At 46.2% G+C, this 15,271-nt stretch overlaps 1 long non-coding RNA gene across 1 annotated transcript in view; it reads left to right on the plus strand.

The window, feature by feature from the left end:
* The first annotated feature begins 10,536 nt into the window (after positions 1–10,536).
* The window catches only part of LOC125942204 (uncharacterized), a 13,038-nt gene continuing 8,303 nt past the window's right edge, over positions 10,537–15,271 (plus strand). The window contains exon 1 of the long non-coding RNA XR_007464895.1: positions 10,537–10,626. This is a non-coding gene — a long non-coding RNA (uncharacterized LOC125942204). The remainder of the gene's footprint in view (positions 10,627–15,271) is intronic.

The raw sequence follows: 15,271 nt of genomic DNA on the forward strand, positions 1-15,271 counted from the left end.
AAAAAATGAATTCAAAACTTTTTTATTAGTGCCTTGTGGGCAGTTGTCTAAATGGCAAATTTCGAGGGAATGACATCTTCATTATTTTGGCAGTTCAAGCCCATAATTTTATTTTAGTATACGACGGCCTGTCTCCACCCGAACGATAACGCCTGTACCTACCGACATGTAGACTGATACCACCTAGCTATACATCTGAGCAATTTTACTGTCACTCGCGCAGTAGCAGCCAGCCCGATACTGAGCTGTGCCCTAAATCTTTTCAGAGTACCAACCCGCCGTGGTTGCTCAGTGGCTATGGTGTTGGGCTGCTGAGCACGAGGTCGCGGGATCGAATCTCGGCCACGGCGGCTGCATTTAGATGGAGGCGAACTGCGAAAACACCCGTGTACTTAGATTTAGGTGCATGTTAAAGAACCCCAGGTGTTCAAAATTTATCCGGAGTCCCTCACTACGGCGTGCCTCATAATCAGATCGTGGTTTTGGCACGTAAAACCTCAGAATTTAATTTTCAGAGTCCCAAATGCAGAGCCAAGATCCAAGCGAAGCACAGCAACTGCGAGCGGGTTTGCGCGCCAAGCCAGCCACAGTGTGCGGCCACCAAATTGAAAGGCCTTTTGCCTATGCGTTAATAAATCACTGATAACAGGTAACGTTTCCCACCACTGACACCGGGGAACGAAATGATGGGCGCTGCCGCAATGTGCAGCGATAACCACTGCGCGATTTCGTCTGTGTGATAGCGTAATTTCCGCGCTTCGCAGTTTGTTTAGAGCTTGCGTAGCGTATGCGACGCAGCAGACACTGAGAGTTGTGGCACGCATGCGCACGTATTTCGGAGAAACAGCAGCAGCCCATGCTCAAAAATCATCGCTCGTGCTCCGTAAAGTTTGCAAAAGCGGGTTTGATTGTTCGCGAGGGCAGCAGCATTCATACTCGGTCGGCGTTCCTCTCGTAAGGACTGTTCTTTGCTACCTGAGATGTCAGACAGCCACGTTGCCTCGTCATCGTTGCCGCAGCCGTCATCGTGCCGTCATCGTCGTCTCTACAAGGTCATGGTATAAAGGGACAATTCTCTATACGTCAACCTTACTCTGTGAGCAAACACTTCGGCAACTTAAAAGGGGCCCTGAACAACTTTTTGAACCTGATGAAAAAACGTTCCCAATCTATAGCTGAGGCTTCAGTAAACAACATCCAAACCATATTGCACTGCATACAGCAAGACATTTACAACCTCGTATAAAAAATCGCTTTCGGTATCCTTCGTATATGTCGTCAGCCGGTGTAATAGGACCGAGAGATGCGGGAGCAAGTTAAACCCAACCGCTGCAATATGTTATTGGGCAGCTTTCGCGATCATTCTTAATGGTATTCATTATAGCTAATTTTTGAGTAGGACAAACAAAACAAGGTCGCAGTTTCACCCGAAAGGCGAAGCATCGATTGCGATAGCAAATTTGTAGACAGCTATACGAAGTCCTGCAGTGGACATAAATATAGGCTGATGATGATACCAAGTAAGGATAGTAACTTTATCAGCCGTATAAACTTGTCAACGTTCGCTTACTAACTAAATTACCAAGCATGAAGTTACGCGCGCATAAACAAACATGAACGCATCTCATTCGATGACCGCGGAAACTCGCTGTCAGAACGCTGGAGGGAGGAAGCGCGGCGGCAGCAGCTCGCGAATTGACCTTCGTGCTACCTCTCGCTTCAACGCGAACTAAATGGCGAAAACACCGCGCACGGCGGACTCTGTCCCCGTCCCAGATCGCTTTCAAGATAGATACGCAGCAGCCGCCGAAGTAGAACACCCCCCCTCCCTCCCCTCTCAGCCTGGCGGGCGACGGAAGACGGCGCGCTTCCTCCCCGCTTTCCTTGCTTGCGCGCGCGAGATTGAGCCCACGACCGTCGCATGCTTTCACTCGCACATACAGCATACGGCGCGCAGCGACGATGTTAGCGCCCTTGGACTTTATACGGAACATCACGGTGACGGCAACGGTAGAAATGCGCCTGGAGTGTCCATATAATGGCCATCGCAATAAAATGTGTTCGTGTGCGATCTCAAAACGACCGCAAAAGTATTTCATCTTTGCACTTCCGGTCTCGAGCGACGGTAGTTTGCTCAAGAGAGAGAGAAGAAGGAGAGAATTAAGGCATAGATGTGTACCAGAAACGTGTCTAGTTGGCCACCCTGCGTTGGAGGAAGGGAAAAGGGGAATAGAAAGCAGAGAGAGGGGAAGGCGGTGAATGTGTATAAGTGCGCTGACAGCTTTAGCTCGGGCTTAAATCTGACGCGGTCTATACATGTAAAACGCAGAAACGCTTTTCTGAGATAACCCTTGGACCGATTTTAATAAAATGTGTTGCATTTGAGAGAGAAAGTTAAATTCTAGTGATTGTTCTAAGCAGAATTTTGATTAATGGCCTGAATTTGGTTAAGAGAATTTTCAAAAATTTGAAAGTTTGGAAAAAATAGAAGCCCGAAGTTTACAAGTTAATAGCTCTGCATCAAGAACACATATCGCGGTTCTATACACGTCATTCATTAGATCATTCAAAGCGGACAAATTCTATATGTCAATTTATATCTTACATGACTTCGTTACGTTGTGTGTAAGGGTTCTGCAAAAGCTGTATTTCCATAGTACTAATTTTTTAGATTCATACGTAACATATAAATTTTGTCTGCTTTAGATGTACTATTAGATGCAATTCTCAGAATTGTGAAATCATTTTTATTGCTGAGTTACAGAGTTGTAAACTTAATATTTTAGTTTTCTAAAAAATTGCAAATTTTGCCAATTTTTAATAATACATTGACAACCTAAATAAAACATTCGAAACCAGATGTCACTAGTGTTTAAGTTTTTCTTTTAAATGCACCAAACCTCATCAAATTTGGTGCAGTGGTTGCCGAGGAGAACGATTTCTGGCTTTACGTGTATTTAGATAGGAGCACCCGAGCTAAAGCTTCCTCTTAACTGCGTCATCATTTCTAGTGATGCCGCAATGACCAGGTACCCTCTGAAAAGAAATCTCGGGACCTTTTGCTTGCAATCGGTGGTTAAGATCCTGGATTTCTCACGTCAGTCGGTCGTGATTTCATATCCGAGGAACGAATTCATACATTGTAATGCCGTCTTTGAGTCGCGGAAGACTTCCCAAGTTCCAGGACTATATTTACCAATCACATGGACTGCACCACGGAGAGCTGCGACCTCTGCAGCTGCAGACGTAGTAACAGGTGAAGCCTTCAGCCATTGGGTTATTTCTTTTGTCGGTATAACTACAATTCCCCCGGAGGTGGCCGATGTAGTTGAGCCATCTGCAGTGTAGACATGTGTGCAGTCGCTGTATTTCTCATACTAAAGGAGTAAACTAAGTTACTTCCTTACAGATGACGGTAAGTCCGGCTTTTTTCGGAAGCCTTGGGAGTGTGGGGCTTACTCGAGGACGGCTCACACACCATGGATGAATCATGGGCCTGGCCGCAGGTGCGCCGCCTGATGCAAGTGAAGCAAGATGCGCGAAGACATTTCCACTGAGTGTCGTGCGGGTACTTTCTGCCGGGACGCTGGCTAGGTGGCGTGTAGGGTTCCGGGCGAAGTGTCTTGGTGTGCACACGCATTCTCTCGACGGTAGTGTGCGTTCTGATTGCGTAGTCTTGAGCGATTGCAATAGTTTCTGTCGCTCACGTGCTCCGCGGTAGGCCGAGGCATATCCTGAGGGCTAGGATGCTTTGGATTATATTCAGGTTAGTTCTGCAGGTATTGGAGATATGGCAGGTATACGTTGTACCGCAGAAATCCAATGAAAAGGACCCTGTATAGTTTCAGCATACTGACACTCCGCAGGTCTTTCCTGCTAGGAACCTAAACCTATTGCGTAATAAAACGGCTAGCGGCGATTTTTCGCCTGCTCAAAGTTGCACTTTCTCCTCCATTGTGCGCAGCGTGGTAATCGCGGGGAACGTTTTTGTGGTTTAGGTAATCACCGATTGCTCGCTTGCGTGCAGCGTTGGTTTTTTGTATCCAGTTTCAGATGAGCACCGCGAAATTGGCTACACGAAGGCTGCGTTGCCACCGTACAGTTTTATTGTCTGCGTTATACGTTGCCCCTCTTTCCTATTTTTGTGTTGGCCCAATATTGTTGAGGTTTGCGCTCGTCGAGATGTCTGGGAAGCAACATATTGGTGGAGAATTGTCGGCTACGAAGGCATCAGCTACAAAGACATCGGCGAGCATGAAAACGTTCTACCAAGTACCTAAGACGCTGAGCCGCGTCAAACGTGACAGCTACGCTCCCACAGGCCAATTGCGAACAAATTTTTTCTCTGCCGAGGACTGCTTTTAAAGCCCGGACGTGATGCAAGATCTGGGATTCCAGTGCACGAATATCTGTCGAGAGAGGAGGTTACTAATCTGTTTCCCGAGCTCGATCGTTCCGGCAAGTGTGATGTAGTTCTTTTATATGCCCTCAATATACAAGAATGTGTTCTTTGTTAAAAAAGGGCAGAGCAATGCTAACGATAGCACCATTTAGCACTGCGCTTCAACTCCTCGGATAGCGTTCTAAGTATACGCCGGTGCGTGTGCTTTTAAACTTTTAAATCGTTTACGCCATAACTCATTTGTTTGGCCACCTGCCTGCATTATCTCCTCCAAATGTATTTTGAATCCATTTTTTGACCAGTTTTTTTTTTTTCTCCACCCGCGTTATACGCGAAGGGACATACGTGCGTGGGACAGGAATTCTGGCACCCTTTAATGCTTTAACACAACGTGCAGGGCATATAATGGCATCGCACAAGCGTCACTTCGCTGCCCGTAAAAAGCGGCGCCAGTGAAATTACATCACTTTCAGGTCGTGAGCACTAAAACTGTTTTGTACTTTTTAATAGTCAAAGAAAATTTAAGACAAAAGACATGTGCTGTGAATGGAACGTTTGATGACTTTTTTTTGCATGCTTAAACTTTAGAAACAATTCTGAAATGGATCAGTCCAAGACATATACAAGGCTTGGGTTAATCAACTTTAAGGGGGAATAGTATAGCATTTACTTAGCATATACGACACAAATAAAGATACAACATAAACATGCTTAAATATCTGCGGAACAATTATAAATATGCGGACCATACAAATATATCCGGTGATGGCAAGAATTCACCTGGAGTGTCCATATAATTGCTATCGCAACAAAATTGACGAAGACGGTTCTTTGTCATCTCATTGGTCAGACCTAGTAGACGGGAACCTTGGCGAATTTTTTATTCAAAATAACTCATAATCCTAAACTCGGTTTCCTGATAAGAAAATAAAGCTATAAAGCAGGAGGTTGTGGCACATTCCGCGCCAAAGTTGACAATATAGCCGCGTCCCGCCCGGAACAAGATGTCCGCAACTAAAATTATCCTTATCACATATCATAAAGAATATAGTAAATATAAACGCATTACGAAAAGAAGGAGGTGCCGCAAGCGATATCGAACATGGCACGTGCCATACTGAAATCTTTACGACTGCGCCTCAACATAATTGGCAAAATTAAATTTGCTCAGCAATGGCTCAAGGGGCACCTATTGCATTTCGCATCACCGAGCTCGACAGTGTCCGAAACCAGTAATGAGGTGATATAGAAGGGATTCTAGAGAACTGCGGTGTTACGTGCCGGTGCTGCGATATAGGCGCGGAAGGAGTGCAGTGACGCGTCTGAACATCTCGTGATGCTCATCTTTCACTTTCAGCGTCTCATCCTGCAACGTCGGCGGCTTCTTGCGAGTCCAGGCTGGCGACGATGTTGTCCGCCGTGGAAATTGTTCGATGTAAATGTCATCCCCAATATGTCGTCACCAATGTCCCTGCAGAATAACCGATGTGAGCTTTATGGCGGCTGAAACACTTTCGTCTTCTACTGCAAACTGACCTATGCTACAGTGCCATGACCAGCTATGACCACTGGGGACAAAACGACAGATACCACAGAACACTGTTTGAACTCATACGCGACACAGTCCGCACAAGACCCATACAATGCATGCCAAGCATGATTGGCCTTCAGGCCAATCTCAATCGCCCACCGTGGTACCTCATCGGCTATGGCGTTGCGATGCTAAGCACGAGGTCGCGGGATCGAATCCCGGCCACGGCGGCCGCATTTCGATGGGGGCGAAATGCAAAAAACTCCCGCGTACTGTGCATTGGGTGTACGTTAAAGATCCCTAGGTGGTCAACATTTCCGGAGTCCCCCACTACGGCGTGTTTCAGAATCAAATAGTGCTTTTTGCACGTAAAACTCCGGAACAATTAAAAATCTGACAAAAAATTTTCCCGAATACATTTTTGTGTCACTTTTATTGGACTTCGTTCTGCCTTTTAAAGAGGAAGCAATAAAAAAAAGAAAAAGTTTGCCAGCTCTTATGGCAGATATCCTAGGAAAATGACCGTCGTATTTTGTCGGGTCCTAAATAAGCGACTCCAATTAGTGGAAGGACACGGCACTTTCTTGATCGCGATCAAGGGTCTGTACCTCGTAAACTTGATTAAACAATTATTCCGCGGAGAAAAACGGCAGTTTTATTGAACTGCACTGATGAAGGCCCATCTACAAGAGTGAACGACAGAGGACACCCTCTCTACAGCAGTTTTCTTTTTTTTTTGCGCACGTTTTTCTTTTCGTCGAGCAGAAACAACAAAGCCCCGAAGGAAGAGCTCGAAAGAGCTCTCTTTTCATTGTAGAAATTATATTCTAGAACTAAATATTGTGGCCACCATTATTTTGCTTTCCAGTTTGCGCGAGTGCACGGATGTACACACACAAACGCCCACGCACGGACATTATTCTCTCGTGGTACCCGCCGCCGTAGCTCAAAGACTGTGGCGTTGGGCTGAAGAGCCCGAGTACGTGTGTTTGATCCCTGGCCGCGGCGGCCGCACTCCTATGGAGGCGGAATGCGAAACATTTTAGCACATTCATTCCCAGTTGACATCTGCGTGATGCAGAGCGTCCCCGGTTTGGTAGAAAAGGGTTCTTATGAATCATGCGTACAACAGTCCTGCAGCGAACGGTTAAAGCTTTCGCGACGCGTTGCGCACTGAAGCGGAGTGCAGCGCATGGTGGTTTTTTTTTTTTTTTTGTGATGCCCCGTGAACCAAATTGGCGTCGAAGTTGTCTATTCAAGAGCGGCACATACGCACTTACCCAGAGCCCTTCGAGATCGGCCCTCATTGGTGCACTATCTCCGGGAATCCGTATAGGGACGGATAGTGTATCGCGCTCGCAGCAGTTAGTCCCTCGGAGGAACTGCGACACGCACGGCGCCAACACAGCGTGAAGCTTTGAAGCCACACACCGAATACCGGACAAGTCTCCGGTTTGAGCAGAGCGAGTAGCAAGTGTGTTCGTCCTCTCTCTCTCTCTCTCCCGCTCTTTCTCAGCCACCAGTAACACACACCTGTTCGCTGAGAGAGCTTCGAGACGAGGAGGCTTATATGAATGAAGCGGCGCAACTTGCGCAGACTCGACCCGCAGCCTATTCGTAATGCACACGGACGGTCGCGCCGCTTAGTGGCCAGTCAGGAAAATGCTTCAAGGAGTATCCGCACAGTGTCTCCGTATGGCTCCGTTTGTGCGGGCGCGTTTCTGATGTGTTGGCAGCTTTTATTTACGTCCTGAAAATAAAACCATTTAAAAGCAACAGGATGTGTTTCGTGCCTCAGTGCACGAATCGAGCGGCGAAGGATGAAATAAGTTTTCATTCCTTTCCGACCGGACGCGTGTCTAAAAAGTAGTCAACGGTGAAGCTCCCGATCGGCAAGCATGTGACTGCGCCAAGGAAGGTTTGTATCGTTCACTTTGTTAGGGCTAAAGACTTCTTCTGGAGCGGCATCGGTAAAGGCTGATTCACACTAGGCCGACACGACACCGATTTTGGTCTGCCGACGGTTGGCGACAGCAGTTTACAGGATGGAAAACGCTGTGGCCAACGGTTTAAAGGAAAGAAAATGCTGTCGCCAACAGTCGGCAGACCAAGAACGGTGCCGTGTTGGCCTAGTGTGAATCAGCCTTAACCAAATGCTAATCGTCGACATCGATCACAAACGCATAAGCATTATGCTTTTACGACGTTGTGGCTGTAGCTTACGTGAACGGAAGCGTTCAAGGCGGCACGATAAGACAAGCTAACGAGTCCGCGCCTATGCGCCACGACATGATAAGGCTGTCAGAACTCCACCGCAACAGTTGATTGTGTGTAGACCCGTTAGGCAGCTATGTCTGGTTTTCGAGTACACTCTAAGAAAAAAAAGGGTCAAAAGTGAGTCACAGCAACGTGACTCTCTTTTTCTGGGCTAAGACCCCCTTTTTCGTGAGTAGAGTCCCAAATAAGAGTCAACCTTTCTGCATGAGTCAACTGACTCCCAATGGCTTGCGAAGAGTCGTCGTGAAAGATCGCGACTTCTTTGTGTGCAGCAATTGACGAAAGATTTTAATGCAGGAAAGAAATACCAGATAATTTCTTCTGGCTTTATGCTTGCTTCTGGTTTAGGCAGACCCTCAGGGTTTATCTCCTGGTTGTCATAATGTCTCACTCTTTCGTCCCATGAAGAAGGGTAAAAAAAAGGACACCGACCACTGAAAGAATGCAAGAAAAGACGTTTCGGCTCCCCTGACGGGAGCCTTGTTCACAATCTGTTGTTCAGATTGTGAACAAGGCTACAGATTGTGAACAAGGCTCCCGTCACGGGAGCCGCAACGTCTTTTCTTGCATTCTTTCAGTGGTCGGTGTCCTTTTTTTACCCTTCTTCATGATGCCTCCCGACCCGACGGGCTTCCGTCAAAACCTCGACTTTTTTTCGTCCCATGTTCTGCAATGTGGATTTTCCTTGACCATGTCTGTTGACAGCTCGCATGTTTAAGCGATAGCTGGTTTTTTGTGTTAAGAAATACCAGGATTTGTCACACTGGATTATGACCATTAGCAAATCTCAAAAAAAAAAAAAAGATTGGCTACTAAACAGAGCATATCAACGAGTTAACAAGTTCAGTGGATGCACTCAACAGTGCCGATTGTAAATGTAGTTCTGTGACGTAAAATTTTATTTTGAGGGTTTATGTACCGATGCCGAGATCTTATTGTGAGATACACGCTAATGGGAAACTGTAGTTTAATTTTCAGCAGCTCGGGTTGTTTAACGTGCCCGGAATTCACGGTGCCCGAGTGGTTTTGCATTCTGCCCCCATTGGAATGCGGCCGCCGCGGTTGTAATCGTACCCGTGACCTCGAGTTCAGAAGCACAATGCCACAGCCACTGGGCTACCGCGGTTCGTTGCGTTCCGCGACCAGAAAGAAACATCAGCGTACACTACACAGCTTTTGAGCCCCCTTAGAAATATAATAACAAAAAGTCGCAGTTTCCCCGAAAGACGTAACTTTGATAGATATATAGCAATGTATTAGACAACTGCACGAAGCAAGGTTCGTAGTTTCAGCGGCTGTATAAATTGCAGTAAACAATCGTTTACTAATTACATTAGCAAGCATGAGGTCACACGCGCACGTGCTAACATAAACAGATCTCACTCAATTGATGGCGAACGCTTGCTGTCACAGCGTTGGCGTGATGAGCTCAAAGAGAGGGGACCGAACACTTGTTCTGCCTCTTTCCTTCAACGCGTTTCCGAAACTTTAAATTACGCTACCTCGGCTCACCCCGCTTTTGGACCCCTCGGAGATTACCTCTAACAGGGCGAGTGTGGCGCAATACCGGTTTCAGAGCAACGGCAAGAGGAGACGCGCGCTAAACCAACGCCTCCCTTCCCCCGGCTTTCGCGCGTGTTATCACGTTTCATTGCGCGCCCATCAAGCCACTATCCATCGCGGCTCACCCTCGAACACTTGCTCTCACGCACGCAGTCAACGGCGCGGCTCACCCTCGAACACTTGCACTCACGCGCGCAGTCAACGGCGCGGGGTAGCATCTTATCGCACTTGGACTTCATACGTAAGCTCACAGCAACGCCAACAGATAAATTTCACCGGTTGTGTCCATATAATCACTATCACAAATAAACGGGAATAGTTCTACCTTGTTTAAATTCATGGCTCTTACATTCGTGAACATTATTTACGCGAAGCAAAATTATCAGTGAGCAAAACATTTTTTTTTCAGCGCGAGGGAAGAAAACCGAAACTAGTTTATGATTTTTGCGGCCCCAAAGTGATCCAAAGTCGGAGCCATCCAAAGCCCGGCGCCATTTTGTAGTTGTGTTGCAACATGAATGCGCGTGCTCGCTGTCGTTGTTGAACGGCCCTGAAAGCGCTGCGTTAGGGGCGAGTGCAACCGAACATTACGGCAAGTTACGATGGGAACTTCTTTCCGTGCTATGTGATTGCGACGACAAGAACGGCCAGCAGTAGCGTGTCGCTGATTTCGTCTTGGCCGACATCGAACAAGTATAGCTCGCCGGACCGTGGCTAGCACCCGAAGTGTTGCCGTGTGCACTGCGTCGTCTTTCATTGTGATGTGAGAGATCGTAACGCACAGAGACTGCCGGATGCATACGAAAGCCTACCAGCAGGGAGTGACAGTGCCATTTTTCTATTACCGTCTCAGGTGAGTGTATCAGCTTTTGTTCGAGTTTTCAAACGGCGCGTACTCGGCCCTTCCGGTTTGGCTACATTTTGCGCGACGTTTCTCTTGGCACGACGTTTCTCTTGGTAGTTACAGACGTTTCCTAGGAATGCGCGCGGAGACTATTATTACTCGATTTTCTATTTTGTATTTTGTGTTTTATGAAAGAAATGGTTCTTTCATTTGTATCTTTATGTGAGTATATTGGTATTTGTATATTTGGCAAGCAGAAATGAGTTCATTGCAAAGTTGTACCTCCCAGTGAGCTGCATATGAACCCAAATAAGTTAATCCTGTCTTGGCTATTGTACGTATAACAATACAGCTATAGTACATACGTAGCACCGGTGCTAACATATGGGGCAGAAACTTGGAGGTTAAAGCCCGTTTCACATGATGCGATTTTGTCTGCGAATTCGCACGTGCGAATTCGCAGCTGCGGAAAATAGGCCGCCGGACCCTTCGTGCGTGCGTTTTTTCGATGTTCGGCGTGAACTTCTCTGCGAAAAACGCAGATGCGTTGGTATCCACTGTAGCGGTGGAAACAGACGACCAATAAGAGGTGGCTCGCTCATACGTTATCGCCAGTCAGAATGCTTAACGAGTATGCGAAAAACGCAGCTGCCGTAGATCCATGTTAAACGGGATTGCGAATTTCGCATCTGCGGAAATTGTAGGTGCGAAAAACGCACTGCAAGATCGCACCATGTGAAATGGGCTTAACAAAGAAGCTCGGAGATCAAGTTAAGGACCGCACAAAGAGCGATGGAACGAAAAATCTTAGGACTAACGTTAAGAGACAGGAAGAGAGCGGTGTGGATCAGAGAACAAACGGAGATAGCCGATATTCTAGTTGACATTAAGCGGAAGAAATGGAGCTGGGCAGGCCATGTAATGCGTAGGATGGATAACCGGTGGACCATTAGGGTTACAGAATGGATACCAAGAGAAGGGAAGCGCAGTCGAGGTCGGCAGAAAACCAGATGGGATGATGAAGTTAGGAAATTTGCAGGCGCAAGTTGGAATACGCTAGCGCAAGGCAGGGGTAATTGTAGATCGCAGGGAGAGGCCTTCGTCCTGCAGTGGACATAAAATAGGCTGATGATGATGATGACATACATAGCAAGTACATAACTTGCACATCATAACTGGAATTCTCCGCTCTTTCTGCGCATGCGCGAGGAGTAGTGGGTGCGAGAGAGAAATGTGGGGACTTTCGGTCCCTGAAATTTCTCTTCGTCTAGGTACTACGGGGACGAAAGTTGTTAGCGCCGTTCGTCCCTAGCCGAGCTGGCAGCACAGAATCGACAGAATGCGTGCCGGCAAGGCGAAGAAGCCGTGTCCGAGGTGAGTTTGTTGCGACGGTAGTATATTCAATTTTTATAGTCGCAGGGGGATAGGTTTGGAAGTGAGGTGTCTTCTCGGATGACTTTAGTGGCAAAGCATTTTGCATTGTTCATTAGTGTCGTTGAGCAAGGTCAACATGCCGAACACTTCAGGAGATTCGCGGGAACGGAAACTGTTTATGAATTCAACGGTTTGTATGTGAAAATAAGAAAACTCAACGTCGCTATGCACTTTAATTGTCATAGACCATTGTGACGTACAGAGCTGTACAGCAACACTGACAAAGCATTATGCTGCGCCGATGTTTACGAAAAGGCTTCGATGAATTGAAACACACATCGTATAAAGTAAGAAAAGTGAACGTCGTCATGCAATATTTCATAGCCGTACATAGACCATTGTGAACTCTGTACAGAAACACTCGTCAACCACGTGGTACAGATTCGTAGTTGTTCTGAGGATCTTGTATATAATTAAGGAACGCGTATTGTACCCAATTCCCGGGCCGTTACGATCATTGTATCCGGCCCGGCGTGCTAGGTGGGCGAAACAAGTGCTCAAATCACCACAACCACGTCCGAAATATCTCTGAAGGCCTGCCAGCCCAATCATTAGGCGTCTCTGTGTTTGTACTGTGACAAGAGAGGTGACGGCGAGCGCCGCGAGTATCGCACTATATCCCGTGACAATGGCCCCTTTACACTCGGCATGCTTCACCGCAGTACATTTCGTATGCTTGACCGCCTAGCATCCATGCATTGCGGCGAAGCTGATAGTAGGGAACCGGGCATTATGCAGCGCTCGAGCCTAGCTTCTTGTCAGTGACTGCGGATGGAAAACACATACACGTTCAAGAGCTTTTCGTCGATCTTTACACCTCTTTATTGAATGAAAAGGATAACGTACGCCTGTGTCCGTGAGGTAAAAGATCGATAAAGACTCTGGGCACTTACTTGCAGTGTGTGAAAAATAGAGAACTTTATTTAATGCAGGTGTCCATGCTCCTGCAGTCCTGTGGTGACCCTGTGGAGCTGGATCCGGCCTCGTGGAAACACAGCCGGCTCATCAGTCACAAAGTAGGAGCTGAAGAGAACAGTCTAATGCTGATATTACACCTGATTATATAGTGCTTAACTTGTGGTTAGCAGTGACAAAGGCATTGCACTAAAGATTGAGAGTATGTCTTAATACGCAGCGCTTATCTGGCGAATAGGAGAGCAGAAGGTGAGAACAATGTTTTGAGATGAGGTATGCTTCATCTGTGTAGTGAAATCGTGTTTATTATTTGTGTAACGTCAGTGCACTCACTTGCTTAAGTATAACGTTTACTGCAGCTTACAGCTTCTGTCGATGCAGGTGCTTCTCTACTGGAAACAACCTTTCATTTACCAAATAAAGTTGTCATTTTGTAGTTTTACAAGTTTCCTCTTGTGTTTTAGTCTCTTCTGAATCTGGAAGATCTGACTGAATGCATGGGTATCAGAGTTTGTACTCCATCACATTTAATGGTACATTTCACCTCGCGATAGCCGACACACTGCAAATTCAACTGTTTTTATGAAACACCTTGCTCTTGCTGCTCACAAGGCTAGAACAACTGCCAAGTGATTGAGTCGTCCACTTGTGGAGCACATTTTGACACACAGTGTCAAGGCCTGTGCAAACAGTTGCAGAAATCTCTTGCCTGGCATGCATGATGCGTGATGGTGTCTCCATCATTTTTTTCTCAGTGTTTTTTTCTTTTTCATCCTTTGTCACAACACCAATCTTTTTTTTCTTTTGTTTAGCTTTTTTGTTCATGTGAGAGCCTGCCATTGCTATTTTCGGTGCTTCCGCCTTTGCTGTGCCAGTCACTGGCATTAAGTCTCTCTTGCCTAGGTGTACATCCCGATGACTTTGTAGGTGTGCCATAAACAATTTAATCGCAGGGTATTAAATCTCGAGCATATCATATAAGGGAATTAGCTTTTAGTTTTTCTTTTTTTTGTGTGTGGGAAGGCCTCTAACCCTTTGTGATGAAATTTCATTTTGGTGACATACAACTGATCATACTTCACGAGTTGTTTCCAATGGCTACATTTGCTACATTTTTTGTGCGTCGAAAGTTCACACAGTTGCCAAGTTCCATAGTGCACACATGCCTCAAGGACTTCACAGCTTGATAGGTCTTGTCTCATACTGTTGCCACTTAGTTCGGCATTTTATGTCAACTGTTGATCTTGTTGACTGGGTTGCTTCTTGGCAATACCGAATTTATGACATAGTACTCAGCATGAAAGAATGCTTTAAAACCATTATGCTGTCCACTTGCCTCATCATGCCACTGTGTTATGTTGATCTCACTTCTCTATCGGAAGTCAGATAAGTACATAACATGCATGCCATGTAAAGTTGAAAGCTCAGTTAAATACTTGATCAAAAGAACTGCTTCCGCCTCCAACTTTTTTCCACACTTCTTAGTCTGTTTTGAGGCCTCACCAAATACTGTGGTTGCTAACATGTCCTATGGTGGAAAATGTTCGCTGTCAGATGACCTGAATTGTTATGTCAGACAGCGTAAGTGAAAGACGCTGGAACTGTGCTACAATGGTGTTGTCCTGACCTCTTGAGTTGCCAGGATGGCTTATTTTCCTGAAAACCATAGTAGTAGTCAGAAGAATGGCAGAGTCAGAATGGCATTTATGAAAGCTCCATTCAGATTCTGCAAGACATTTTCCTGAAGCCAGGCCTGGCAGTGTTGGTTAATTTTGGAAGCTCTGAGTTAGTTTGATGCGATCTTTTCGTGGAGTTTTCTTCATTGCTGTTTCTTGATTATGTAGATAGTGGCACAGGCTTTCTTAGGAGCCATTGCTTCAATAGGCATTTCCAAGAAAGAAATGTTGGTTGTCTCTATATCTGGATTGTACTCGGAAAAATCCTTTTTTGATGTTTTTCGAGCTGGCCTACATGACACATGATTCAGATGCTTATAACTGAAAGGCCGTGTTCTTGGTACTTAGTGCAGAAATTTTGAAGTCATTTCTTCTATTAAAATTAGCTGAATATCACTGTTCCTGGATTCCTGTCATTTGACAGGCGCTCCTGAGACATTTGACAGGCACTCCTGTTGTGTACTTGTGCTTGTATCTGCTATGGCATCAGACTAATCAGTTAGTTTGCTTTGCACAGCCAAACATCACCCCACAAAGCTTCGCTTGAGTACTTAGCTCTCACTGCGACTGCGCAAATGCAGAGGTATGTACCGATGACATATAATGCTTGTTGATTAGGATGACAGTGC

This window comes from Dermacentor silvarum, chromosome 1 (assembly GCF_013339745.2).
Source record: "Dermacentor silvarum isolate Dsil-2018 chromosome 1, BIME_Dsil_1.4, whole genome shotgun sequence".
In the NCBI taxonomy this organism is placed as follows: Eukaryota; Metazoa; Arthropoda; class Arachnida; order Ixodida; family Ixodidae; genus Dermacentor; species Dermacentor silvarum.